At 37.8% G+C, this 12803-nt stretch overlaps 1 protein-coding gene across 3 annotated transcripts in view; it reads left to right on the forward strand.

The window, feature by feature from the left end:
• The first annotated feature begins 3349 nt into the window (after positions 1–3349).
• Positions 3350–12803, forward strand: part of Mecom (MDS1 and EVI1 complex locus) — a 59527-nt gene continuing 50073 nt past the window's right edge. For 2 of the 3 annotated variants that reach the window (XM_059265321.1, XM_059265323.1), the window contains exon 1: positions 3350–3484. The gene's annotated coding sequence lies outside the window, so the exon portion shown is untranslated. The remainder of the gene's footprint in view (positions 3485–12803) is intronic. The other variant, XM_059265322.1, reaches the window with a different exon arrangement.

Here is a 12803-nt window from a genome sequence, read left to right on the forward strand (position 1 = left end):
GGATGGCCGAGCAGATCCCCTTTAAAGAGACAGTTCATGAAATAGAAACCCTGCGGCTGGGCGCGGAGTGGCTAAAGGGGACGAGCGGGTGAGGGTCTGGACCCGAGCAGGCTCTGGGAGGATCTGGGGGCCGTCCTGGCCTGGCAGGCCCCCACCTTCGCAAGCTCTCCTTCTGCGGGTCTTGCCCCTGGAGCTGGGAGAGAGGAGTGGAAGAAGTTTTAGTAGGTTTCAGATAACTTTCATTACACATCGGGCTGATAAGAGCAAGAGAAAGTGAGGAAAGAGGGAGGTGGTGAGAACAGAAGGAATAGCTGCGAGCTCCTTTAGGAAGGGGGAAAAACCCAAATACACCAAACCCGGGTCATTTCTGGTCTTAAAACACTGTTGGCGGACAATAAACCCGAAACGCGTGGTCCCGGCGGCGAACAGCTCCCAGGGAACGACAAACTTATCAGACACCCATTTGGAAGGCGAGACACGAGGCTTTTATTTTTTTATTTTTTAATGTCTCCAAACGTTGCCGGGTGTTCTTTGAAAAGATTTTCCTACACGAGTGCCGGGTGCTGCTGATTTTATTTTGCTTAATTCTGCTGTGATTGCTTTTGATTGCTGAGTTGAGGCCGTAGAAATCGGAAGGTAAGCGAACTCACTTTAAAAAGTCTTGGCTGTGGGCAGGGTGTCGCTGGGGACGGCGTCTGCGTCCGGGTCTGCGCTGAGGTCCCCTGTCCCCTGAGCGTCGCCGCTCGCCCGGCTCCGCCGCCTCGGGTGGGTCTGCCCGGCTGGCTGCCGCCTTCTCGGCTCTCGCGTCCTCCTTCCCCTCCCTCCCACGGTCTGTCGGTCAGGTTCGGGGACGCAGAAGGTGGGGTTGCCAAAAATCAGAATTCCTGGCACCAGCCAAGCGACTTTGGAAGTGGCTTTCGGCGGAGTCCCACCTTGCCAAGTAACAGCTTCGCTAGCCAACAGCGTGTGTGCTACCTCAAGAAAGTCACATTTGGTCCCTTTGGCTGCAGGCTGGGATTTTTTCCCCTTTTCGTTGGTATTTTTTTCTTTCTTTCTTTCTTTCTTTTCTTTTTCTTTTTTTTTTGAAAGGGCCTTTCTTTAAAGTCTACCTAAAAGAATTATTAATTTTTTTTGAAGCTTAACAGCTTTTGAAAACACAGGACTGTGTTAGATGGGACGAGAGAAGATGCGTTATTTATTGTATTCAGATTTCCGAGGAGATTGAGACCTTTGGGCACAAATGAAGTTCTGGTAGCAAATCAAAAGTGAATAACTCGCCAGGGGTGAAGACAGTTAGGCGGCCTTGGGGCAGGAATACTGAGAGTAAGGACCTCAGTGTGTTGGTGAAACCTTTGAATAATCGTGTAACACTATGTTAAAAAAAAAAAGACATTCCTTGAAAATGAATTTTAAAAAATTAGCCTCGCTGTTGACAGAGGCAGTGGCAGGGATATTAACACGGAATAAAATTACACCTATAATTTTATGTGCACTGTATGTAATCTTTAATTCTCTACCTCTGCTGGAGCTGAGGGAGTAGATGCTTCTTGACTTTAAAATTAAAAAGTTTTCCACGTCTTTCTGCAGCATGAAATGAGACCAGTGTAGCATTTCAGTGGCTTCCCCGATTTCCTTTATTAAATATTTCTCTGGTGTGTCAGTTGACATGCCTCTCCACCCCTTTTCTTCTTAGTCAAGAAAACAAACAACACACCCTAAATCAGAATAAATTAGCAGACAAAATATAATCCCACTTAAAAAAGAAAAACAAACTTTAAAACATGTGCTAATTATTTATCTTTTCTATGTCTGGGAAGGGGAGAAATGTCAATGCCATTTGAGTTGTTCAGACTTGAGAGTTGAAGATCTGTCTTAAAGTTTGTAATTTTATAAACAATGTATTTGTTAAAATTTGTTCTCCATAGAAAGGGTATTTAACTCTCAGTTACTGTGGCAAGATGGAGGGGAGGGGAGGGAGTGATTATTGTCCTTTTTTTAGGTTACCATTTCTTCTGTTTTAAATCCTGGGAGGACTTACTGCCCTTCAATGGCCCCATGGTCAAGGGCTTTTTCAGAGTGCTTTAGACTGGCATGCTCAAAGCTGAGTTCTGGAAGTTTATGGTGAGTTAATGACTTGAATCTGCAAGTGAGTAATCATCGGAGTTCTATGCAAAACTGTTTTTGGTCCATATAGGAAGGGTTTGATGTTTATTTCCAGGCAGGTATAGTAGGAGCAGAGTTCAAGGGCTATTTAATTCATTAATTCTCATCCTAGAATATGTTTAGTCTGGAGCAGAAAATGTCCTCACAGTTTGCATTAACTGATTGATACAGCATTGCCAGCCCCTAGTTCTTCACCATGAGGTCAGTGACTCCATAGCTTTTAATATTGATGCTTAACAAGTTATTGAGGTTAATGACTCAGAAAAGGCTTGATCTGAGGGTATGAAACCTCAAAATTAAAAGCTTCCCATCTCAATTTAGATTTCGCAAGTGTCCTGAGTAATATTAACATTTAGTAGAGGCCAAACACAAATCTTCAGAAAATGATGAAACACAGCCATAAGGTAATTCTGGCAATATGTGATGATATCTAATAATTTTGTACTTACCTGCAAACCACCTTGTTATTTTGTTTATCAGACATAGTATGTAAACATGTATTGACATGGGTTAACTAAACCTTAGGTTGTCATACTTTGCATATATATATATATATATATGTATAATTTTTATTTGTGTGGTTTTTTTTTAGTTTGGTCAGAAGCATCTAGAGACAATTTTTTAACTAAGAGTATAATTTTATGGTGAGGAAATGCAAACTAATAAAAGAAATTTAGTATTATTTAGATGAAAGTTTTTAATTGAATTAAAATGAAAAAATGTAAAAGCCCTCACCCAGATGAGGAGGCTATGCAGACCTACAATATTGACAGCTGAATTATCCAAACCTAAATATTGAATGTTTAGTTTAGAAATAGTATATTGCACATGGTGTTCTATATGACTTTTCTGTAAAAACACAATGAATAAAATTAAGTCATTGAGTTTACTCATGGATAAAAAAGAAGCAATCTTGTTTTGAAAATAATTAATCAGATGGCAATTTATTGTTCCCATCTTCTTCCTTCCAGATCTTAGTTTTTGTGATAAATTAAAATTGCTTTATGTCTTTTGTAAAAGCAGCATAACTTATGTCTCCTTTAAAAAAAAATGTGTGCTTTCTGACCTTTTTCTTGTAAAGACTCAAAGGAAGAATACGCATTTCCATAAAGTATTTTCAAAGGACTGACTACTTTGAGCAATGGGCCACTATGGCAATTTATTGTTCCCATCTTCTTCCTTCCAGATCTTAGATGAGTTTTGCAATGTGAAGTTCTGCATAGATGCCAGTCAACCAGATGTAGGAAGCTGGCTCAAGTACATCAGATTCGCTGGCTGCTATGATCAGCACAACCTTGTTGCATGCCAGATAAATGATCAGGTACGTTGTAAAGATTTTCTTGTCTTTCTTTGAGAACACTAAAATATCAGTGAAGCCTAAAGAATAAAAATAACAGTGAGCTGCAAAAGACCCATGTAACCTGATGGTTAATACAGCAGAAGCTAACACACAAACACAAGATACAGAACTAAGACATTTTTAGGATTGCCTTTTTTCACTGATGTTTTCTTTGGGTGTTCTGTTCATGATGTCTTAGCATTGTTATCAATGCTGCAGCTATTGTAGTGTGACTGAGTGACTTCGAAAGTAGGTACTTGATACTTACTGTTACATTTTTATTTTATCATCCTAATACGTACATTCATACAAATGATAGAGCTAAAACAATTTGAGAATTATCCAAATTGCAAATGATATGTTTGAAATGATATATAGTTTTATTTGAAATAGTGGATAGATATGTATGCATGTCATTGGTGCAGACTTGTCTGATTATGCATTATAAAGTGCATAATTATGTTGAATTTCCTAAATCAACATAAAAATGAGATTTTTTTTACTCTTCTAATAATCAAAATACTCTTTTATGTAAAGTAAAAGTTTAAAGTTGTCAGTGTTGGAGATCATTTTGTGACTTTATGGAAGACTAAGAAGTAAGACTGACTTCAAGAAAAGTGTTCATGAAATAAAGGTCACAGGATTAGCATGGAACTGATTTTGCGCTTAATAAAATGAATGAGTCCTGTAACATTGTCTAAAAGTGCCTAAAGAATGAGCAGTTTATCCAGTTGACTTTTTTTTTTTCTTACAAACACCACTGGGTTAAAATTTAATTGTATCGCAGGCATCTATTTCTTTTAATGCCATGATGACTTAAATGTGTTTCCAAGACCGTGTTGAAATGGTTGCTTGGCAGATCTACTGCACCAAGAAAATGAAAAGTTTAAATGAGATGGTTCCAACTGAACGCTGTTAAATAAAGCTGGTGCCATCAGCCTAAGACTCCCAGCCATCATTAGGAGATTATGCTTTGGCATTTCACCAGCTCCCAAATCATTTTTTTTCTGGCTAAACTAAACATAAGGTAGTAAGTTGTAAAATTATGTTTAAATGGGAATCATTTAAATCTTCAGCATAATCAAAAATAATAAACTAATCAATTGGGTTTTCTCTTTGCTGTAAAAAAACAAAGTGTTATTGACAAATGAAAATATTATTAAATTAGCTATTGATTTCAGGCAGAATGTATCCCAAGTCTGTCCTAGGAGTTATTGTCTCCAGCAGCAGCAAACATTTTTTGAGCATCTACTGTTATAGATGGGGGAAATGAATAGGCGTTATAATGGGGTAAACAGTTTGTGCTATGCCTCCTAATAAGGAAACCATGGGACCTCAAAAGACCCCTTCAAGATGAAATAATATAATTATATCTTAATGATTATTTGCTGTTCATATTTACTGGCAATAGACATATATCAGTATTTATCTAAAACTATTATATGATGAGTGAAAAGATGATTCAAGAATTCTTCTTGCAGCTAATTCAAGAGCACTTGTGGCCAATTTTGCATTTAATTTTTATTTCTGATGTTTTATAATAAGTAAACCTCTTCTTGTAAAACTTGGTTGCATTTAGAGAGACAATCCTGTGGTTTCTAATTGTGTGTAAATCAGGTTGCTCATTATAGTTGGCATTTGTAATTTTTCCAATTAGTTTGAAAGTACATTTTATAGGCATTGTTTCCAGAGAAAACATATCCATCATTTTAACAATCTTCATTGTTTAACTGAAGAAACAGAGAAAAGAATTTAGAAAGGCATAGAACACCATTATTAGATATGTATTTACCATTTCCTTAAATATTAATTCAAAACTTCTATATTACACTAGCCAAAATTAAGATGGTAATACAACGAATGCATATCAAATAACATAATTGTGAAATTGATATTGCATGGTCAAGTAGGCTCATCTATAAACTTGAGAAAAAAGTCAAAGATGAAAGATATGTCTGTGGTAGGTATGTCTCTGTAGAGTACAGCGTTATACTTAGCCCGGTTAACAGGACACAAGAAGACAGACACCTTAATAGCCTGTATCTGTATGTTATAAACATACTCATCTGTAAGCTCATATTTGGTTCCAGAAAGACCATTTAGATGAGCATCTCTGGATAGCTTTGAAATGTAAATGTTGGACCAGGTGCAAAGATACAGAGCTGACAACAGAGACCCTCCAGATGTGTTTTTCTATCCTCTTTTCCGTGTTAGGATCTGTCAAATGGTAACTAGGCACAGCTCATCTTGTTATAAACACACTCATCATTGGAGATTCCATTTACTATCTAGACACTGAAAGAATCCCTGCATTAGGGGTAATTGTTAAATTAGTGACATCAGCTTACCTGTACAGCACAAACCTGTAGTATTCTAGAATAAATCATAAACATTCTCTTCTTTGCTCTGATTCTTAGAAGGACTTTAAGCTATTAACAGAATGTTGATGGCATAATAGGTAATATTGTAGGTTCTGAAAAGAAATAATTTCAGGTAAATCTTTTAGCTGTGACCTAGTTCTGGTGATGTTTGGGTCAGCAATCAAAGAAAGCAATGATTACCCTGAACAAATGACGAATGTGTGCATCATAGTCTATTTTGCTGAAGACATATATTCAAAAACTTTCTAGTGTTTAAGTTAAAGTTTAATAAATTTAAATCAGCTTCATAACAATGTGGAAGGAGGAAAATCTACAAAATATAATAAATATACTTGCTAAGATTCTGAAGTTTGATAGTAGGGGGCTGTAAAAACATGTGACCTGTATAAAACCCACGTTGGCCTTGTTTGATTGGTAGATTTTGTTTTTTAAGTAATAGTAATAACTAATACAATCTGATTTATGTCATAAAATAGAGACAGAGATCACATAGTGAACCATTTCCTTGTACTTTTCTATAAGCACTTTTATCTCAGGTGATTTTCCTTGGTTTAAACTTTTTAACAGCTTCACGTGTGCGTGCCTGTGTGCGTGCATGCATACGTGTGTGTGTGTGTGTGTGTGTGTGTGTGTGTGTGTGTGTGTTTGTGTGTGTAACTTTATTTCAGATATTTCATACCAGAATGAGCTTTGAAAATGTAGCTTTCTTTTTTGACACTATTGCCTAGAAAGACTCAGGTCTTACGACTTTAGATGTCTTTTTCATTTCATGTTTTCAAAATTATTGCTGTGATGTTGGGAGGGGGCAGAAATTCTGGGCATGCTGGCATTGCTGCTGAAACATAATTTCTAAGTAGCTCCAAGTCTGACTGATGTTGTATTCCCCAACTGAAAGTACTGAGTTAACTGTAGTAATTTATCTTTATAAAGGAAGGCCATGCCAAAGACACTAGGACTGAGACCCCAATCACAGACAAGTCATAGCATAGCACAACCATTCAAACACCCAAACTTCCTGATCTTGGGTGTCTTGATTACTTTCCTTACATTCCTTAAAGTTTGTGTTCAATACTACATAGCTTTACTGCTGACACCCAGCACCGAGCTGGGAATTTTTCATTCCCAGCGACAGACAATACATAGATGCATTAGATGCTTGGGTGGCTTACAAGGAGCAGCAACTGGTTCTGAGCACTAGGGCAGGGCAGGAGCAAAGGCAGAGAGCTGGATACTGGGAGTTGTCCCAAGCCAAGTCCTCAAGGGGACCAAGCATGAGCTTTATCAGCTATTCAGAGGCTTCATTTCTATCGAGAAACACCCACTCCCACATATTTAAAGTCAAATAGTCCAGACATCTAAATGATTTACTGAGGCTTTTAAAATTTCTTGTTATTTTTATACGTTTCTTTTGAAGTCTTACATATTGTTTCCTTTTCTAAACCAGTTTGATTGGTGGATGTAGCACATTTCTTTAGAATTGGTCTGACCCTTCTTTTGCATCTCCCTTTGCCCCCTCTTAAGCTTACCTGTCTATATTAATTACCTCAAATCAAAGGTCAACATACCTACAGGTTGTCTATGATCCTCACCCAATGCTTGTTCTCATCATTGCTTATATTCACAAGTTTTGTGGACTTATGGAATAATCTTTACTCCGAAGCATCTTTAGAGTAAAACTCTTAATTGTAATGAGGGAGTTTAAGCTCAGTTCATATAGGTTGACCTTTGATGAAAACCAAGTCCATCTTTGTATAATGGTAATCAGAATTATCTTGGTATATTTTGTGGGATAATTGATGTGTGTGTGAGTATTAATACTTTGCATCATGGAAAGGAACACAGTCATTTGAATCCTGTCCTGCCCTCACGTGGTCTTTAAATGGAGGAAAGACCTCAGAAAGCCAGGGCATTATTAATCTTGTCATTTACACAAAGTGATAAGTACTTTCATTTTTAAGCGGGCCCCTGACAGCTGGTATTTAGTAAGTAGAACCAGGGAAGTCTACTGTTGCCTCTGAATCAAAAGAAATGCTTCGATAAGAGATTACCTAATGCCTGATGTCCATTCTGAAGCAACGAGATAGAGAAGAATGTATGCGCCACAGGGAATACGAAGTCAGAACTCACTTAGGGGACCCTGCCAGCTCCCTAGTGGTTAATGAATGGCAGCAAGACTCCGTGGTGTTTTCGGTTGGAATGGGTATTGTTCTCATTTGTGCTTTACCTTATAAACTTTTAACTGCTTCCAGGACGATCATGGTTGATTTGGCACACCCGCTTCCACTCTGCTCAGGCTCATATGAGTGATGCTATCAGTTCTGTGACACTAGAACAGTGTTGTTATTGCAAGCTTATTAGGGGCTCAATTATTAACTTATTTTCTTTGGCCTTTTACTGAGGAGGGGAAAAATCCACTTTCCTTCAACATTCACTTAATACATATGGTGCAAAAACAGCAAGGCAAATCAACTCTGAGCACAGAAAATGGGGGAGCTCTTTAACCTCGCCCCACTTTGTAAAAAATGTTTGCCTCCACTGTCAGGTAATTTGTTAATTTCTCTTCCTTTACAAGGATTTCTGCTCGTGTTTTGTATGCCTTCTTTTGATGTTAAAGTTATTATTGGCTTTGGGCATTTTCTTTGCTTTGCTTTTAAGTCAAGTCCTACTTTTATACCAAAGGTATACTCTGCTATTTTAAGATGAATGCCAGCTGGCAATACCTAGGGACCAGCTCTGTATGCAGTGTTCAGGCTGACTCTGGGGGATGCTATCTGTCTGATAAGTTGCTTCCTTTACCCCATGGTGAAACTGCCTCAGACATAGTTTGCTGTTTGATATTTGCATGAGAAAAAAAAGTCCCACCTTCCTTCCCCATGTATTATGTTTGGGACATGTTGGTGGTGTAACATATACAGAGATTTTTTTTTTTTTTTTTTTTAGTTAACATTCTCAGACCCTGAGCCTTGAAAAGCATGACCTAAATATTACACCCACATTTAAGTTGAAAACAATGACCTGATATATCACATGCACATTTTCAATAATCAGTGTTTGCCCATAGACATCATCTTTTATTCAGGAAGAGCTCAAAACACCATGCGCTCAGGAGATTCTAGCTATTTCTGGTATGAAGCCAGAAAGGTACTCAACAGCATGTTTCATGAGCCACCAAGGATGGTCAAGGGCAGAAGAAAAGCCTCCAACTTGGCAGTGTATCATCACCCAAAAGTGATCTTTAGCTTCTTTGTAATGTGATGGTGGCACTTTGGACAAACCTTCAGAAACCACTTAGAGTGATCACAAAGTTTCCATAGAATTAAACAAAATTGCAAGTTTAAGGAAAGAGGGTTCGTGAACATTCCTTGAGGGCTCTGTGGGGAGATCCTGAGAGGTTATTAGACAGAGGACACAGGCCTCAAGGCACACTGACTGACCCTTCAGCACTTCTCTCTCTCTCTCTCTCTCTCTCTCTCTCTCTCTCTCTCTCTCTCTCTCTCTCTCTCTCTCTCTCTCCCTCCCTCCCTCCCTCCCTCCCTCCCTCCCTCCCTCTCTCTTTTTTTTTTTGGTTTTTTGAGACAGGGTTTCTCTGTGTAGTTTTGGTGCCTGTCCTGGATCTCGCTCTGTAGACCAAGCTGGCCTCGAACTCACAGAGACCCGCCTGGCTCTGCCTCCCAAGTGCTGGGATTAAAGGCGTGCGCCACCACCGCCCGGCAAGCACTTCTCTTCTTGTAGAAACTAGAACCAAAGTCAACTCTGTTTTCTTTAATTCAGTAAATTATATTAGGCTATTTTCTGACATTACTAATAATGAGTTAAGAATGTATGAAAGAAAAAAACTTTGATAATGTTGTCTACTGAATTGTTTTTAGGAGGCAGGCCCCACTTTGTATCAATTGTTTTATTTATTCATGCAATTCTTTATTTTTGGTGCATGAATGGACCTCAGGGCTTCACACATGCCAGGCAGGCTTGGGGACACAAGGCTATGTCGCTCTGTCCCAAGCCTCTCATTTTTTCTTGCTTGTGGCTGTAAGTAAAGCTGGAGAATACCTTCTGTTTGGAGAAACTAAAGGGTGTTTGGCTTGGGTGAAGCTTAGTCTTGATAAAGCTAACATTCTTTTGGAAGAGTTTATTTCCTGGCCATCTATCTCTGTCTTCTGAATATATTTCTCTGCCTCTCGGTAAAATTAGACTTAGAATGTACATGAGGATTTTCTTCCAGAGGTTAAAAGCTTGACATTATTGCTTTCCCAAGCTGGGGTCTCCCACATTGCTAGAGGTAGATGAGGGGCCCAGTCTCAGTTTCCTGGCATGGTCAAGTGTACACATCTGGTCTGTGGACTCATGCTGTCTTTGCAGCACCAAGACTGACAGATGTGTTCATATCAAGTGTTGACTCTGCTCAGACGCTGTCACTTAGTTTCCCTTCCAGCCACCTCCAAACATGCAAGTTCCACTTAGCTTTTCCTGCTTCTTCGTGGTGCTTTGAATGAAGCTGCAGAAAAAAATCAAGCGTTCAAGGCAAGCACTGGGAGTTGGAGGAGGGAGAAATCAGCTGAGAGTTGCACAGAGAACACAGCAATAGTCTGAGAAAGCTGCTTCTCCATATAGGTTCTGCAGGGAGTACATTTCTCTATTATTTCAATTATTAGAACTTCCTGAATAGGTTGAAGGTCACTCATAATTCACACTTCTGTCATTTTTAGACATGCCAAGTGCAGTCTATTATGCATAAATAAAACTTCTAGTGTTTGACCATGGAAAATAAATGGAAAGTCATAACAATGAGGCCTTGTTCATCTTTTACAAAGTAAATGGTTTGTTTTCTTTCTTGTTTTCTCTTGTACATTGAAGTTTATCTTCTAACTCAGTAGTACAAATATAGCATTTTAAAGTGATCCAATCCTGTCAGACTATCAGCAAAGCTGTTCTGGAAGAGTCTTAAAACTTCTATTCTGTAGGATAATGAACAAGAACATTTTACCTTTTGTAAGTACAAATGGAAATATCATTATTTTGATGGCAGATTTGGTTGGACAGAGGCCTTGACAAAATGAAGCTGGTTTGAGAGGCTTTTGAGGACTATCAGCTTTTCTCAGAATGCTTTTGAGTGTCTCTGCTCTCCTTACTGTGATCTCCTTGAACTTAAATTACTGATGGAAAGAAGCATTTAATGATATGTAATTAGTAAAAATTAATTAAAATTTTATCTTTTTATAAGATGTACATAGCATAATATGTAGTTAAATGTAACCTATGTTACATACAAGTAGAATTAATCTGGTCACTAAGCATTAACTTCCCATTAGATACAATTAATACATAACATGAGATTGTTAATAGTTCATGTAAAATTTCAAATTCCTCAAAAATATGAACTTTGCTTCATTTAGACGTTACATGTAAAATATATAATATGTTTCAGTAACAAAATTATTTACATGTAACACTGAGTGATAGTGGATCTCTCAGAATCTGAAAACTGGCTGCTTTTGTCCACACCATTAATATTTTTTTAATCTCTTGTTTTGCCTTGTTTTACCTGAGTGGACTTTCTTTTTGCATTCAGAATTGGTTTCAGAGTTTGGTTAAAAATGAATTAACTACAGTAATTATATCTACAGTAAGTGACGCCTGTTCACTAGTACATTGTATTTACGCCTTAAGTTACACATATTACCAGCACCAAGAGTGAACAGTTTGGGGTTTCCTGGTTTTGTTTTTCAAATATGCAAACAATTAAGAATTCTTTTCGAAACTCAGAAATTTTGCTATCACAAAAATTGGTAGTAAAAGACTATGAAGAAGTCTGTTACTAAATCAATCATTATAGATGCTTATCTTTTTAAATTGAAGAAATAAAAAATCCAAGTGTAACATTCATGCTTATGAACATAGAAATACAACTTCTCGGAAAAGAAACAAAACCAGTCTATCCAGATAGTAGAAAAATTAAATTTTTATGTTATGAAAAAGTTTAACTATATGGAAAATTAAGTCATTTTCATAACATCTATTTCTGAATTTTAGTACCAGCTATCGAATTTAGAATCCTAGAAGAGATCACAGAATTTGAGATATGTAGTAACTTGTTTGTGAAAATAGAATTTTTATGTACCTGTTTCTCACACTGTGAGGACCCACTCTTCTGCTTTTGCACTTTGTGCTGGGATGATCTTCCACTCCAGCAGAGCACTCTTTGAGAGAGAGCAGCATAGGAAACTGACAACTTTTGAACTAGTTGAAACTTATTCCTGAATACTCGAGATTTCTGTACTTGTATTGAATTCATCACAAAACCCAGGACATTTTAATTTTGGACCCGGTTAAGTTTTTCCACACAACTACAATGGGAAAGGAGGACTGTTAAGTATTTTATAGGATTTAGCAGACTAATCAACTCCCATTTTTCCACAGAAAACCCCCAGAAAAGTAGTGTCTTTTCTTCTGGTGTCTAACTTAGATGACTCAGGGTTTATAGGCTTGCTGTGAAGCTGAGTCTCTGGGGATGCCCTGGTCTTAAAGACAGTGTGTCTGTAAGCATCCACATTGGTAACTGTCTGCATAGATCACTCCTGCTGCTGTTGGATTTTTATTTACCACAAGATGTTTTTATAACATGAAAGTAGAGACACAGCATTTCCTGAAAATGGAGACACGGTATTTCCTGAAGGAGGAGGTTCATTCAGGGTTGTGTTCCATCATTTTCCCATGCAATCAGTTTGAGGCAAAAAAAAAAAAAAAAAGTCATTTTGTTTTGAATGCTTGCTAATATATTCCTATTGTTGTAATAAGGCATATCTGGGCTCAAGTATTCAAATTATACTTCACTGCTGTAATAATTAGAGGAGGAACACATAGTTTGACTTCAAGACTTTTATGGTCCTAGGGAAGGGCATACAGCGAGGATCACAAGAGCA

The sequence above is a fragment of the Peromyscus eremicus genome, chromosome 6, assembly GCF_949786415.1.
Source record: "Peromyscus eremicus chromosome 6, PerEre_H2_v1, whole genome shotgun sequence".
Lineage (NCBI taxonomy): Eukaryota > Metazoa > Chordata > Mammalia > Rodentia > Cricetidae > Peromyscus > Peromyscus eremicus.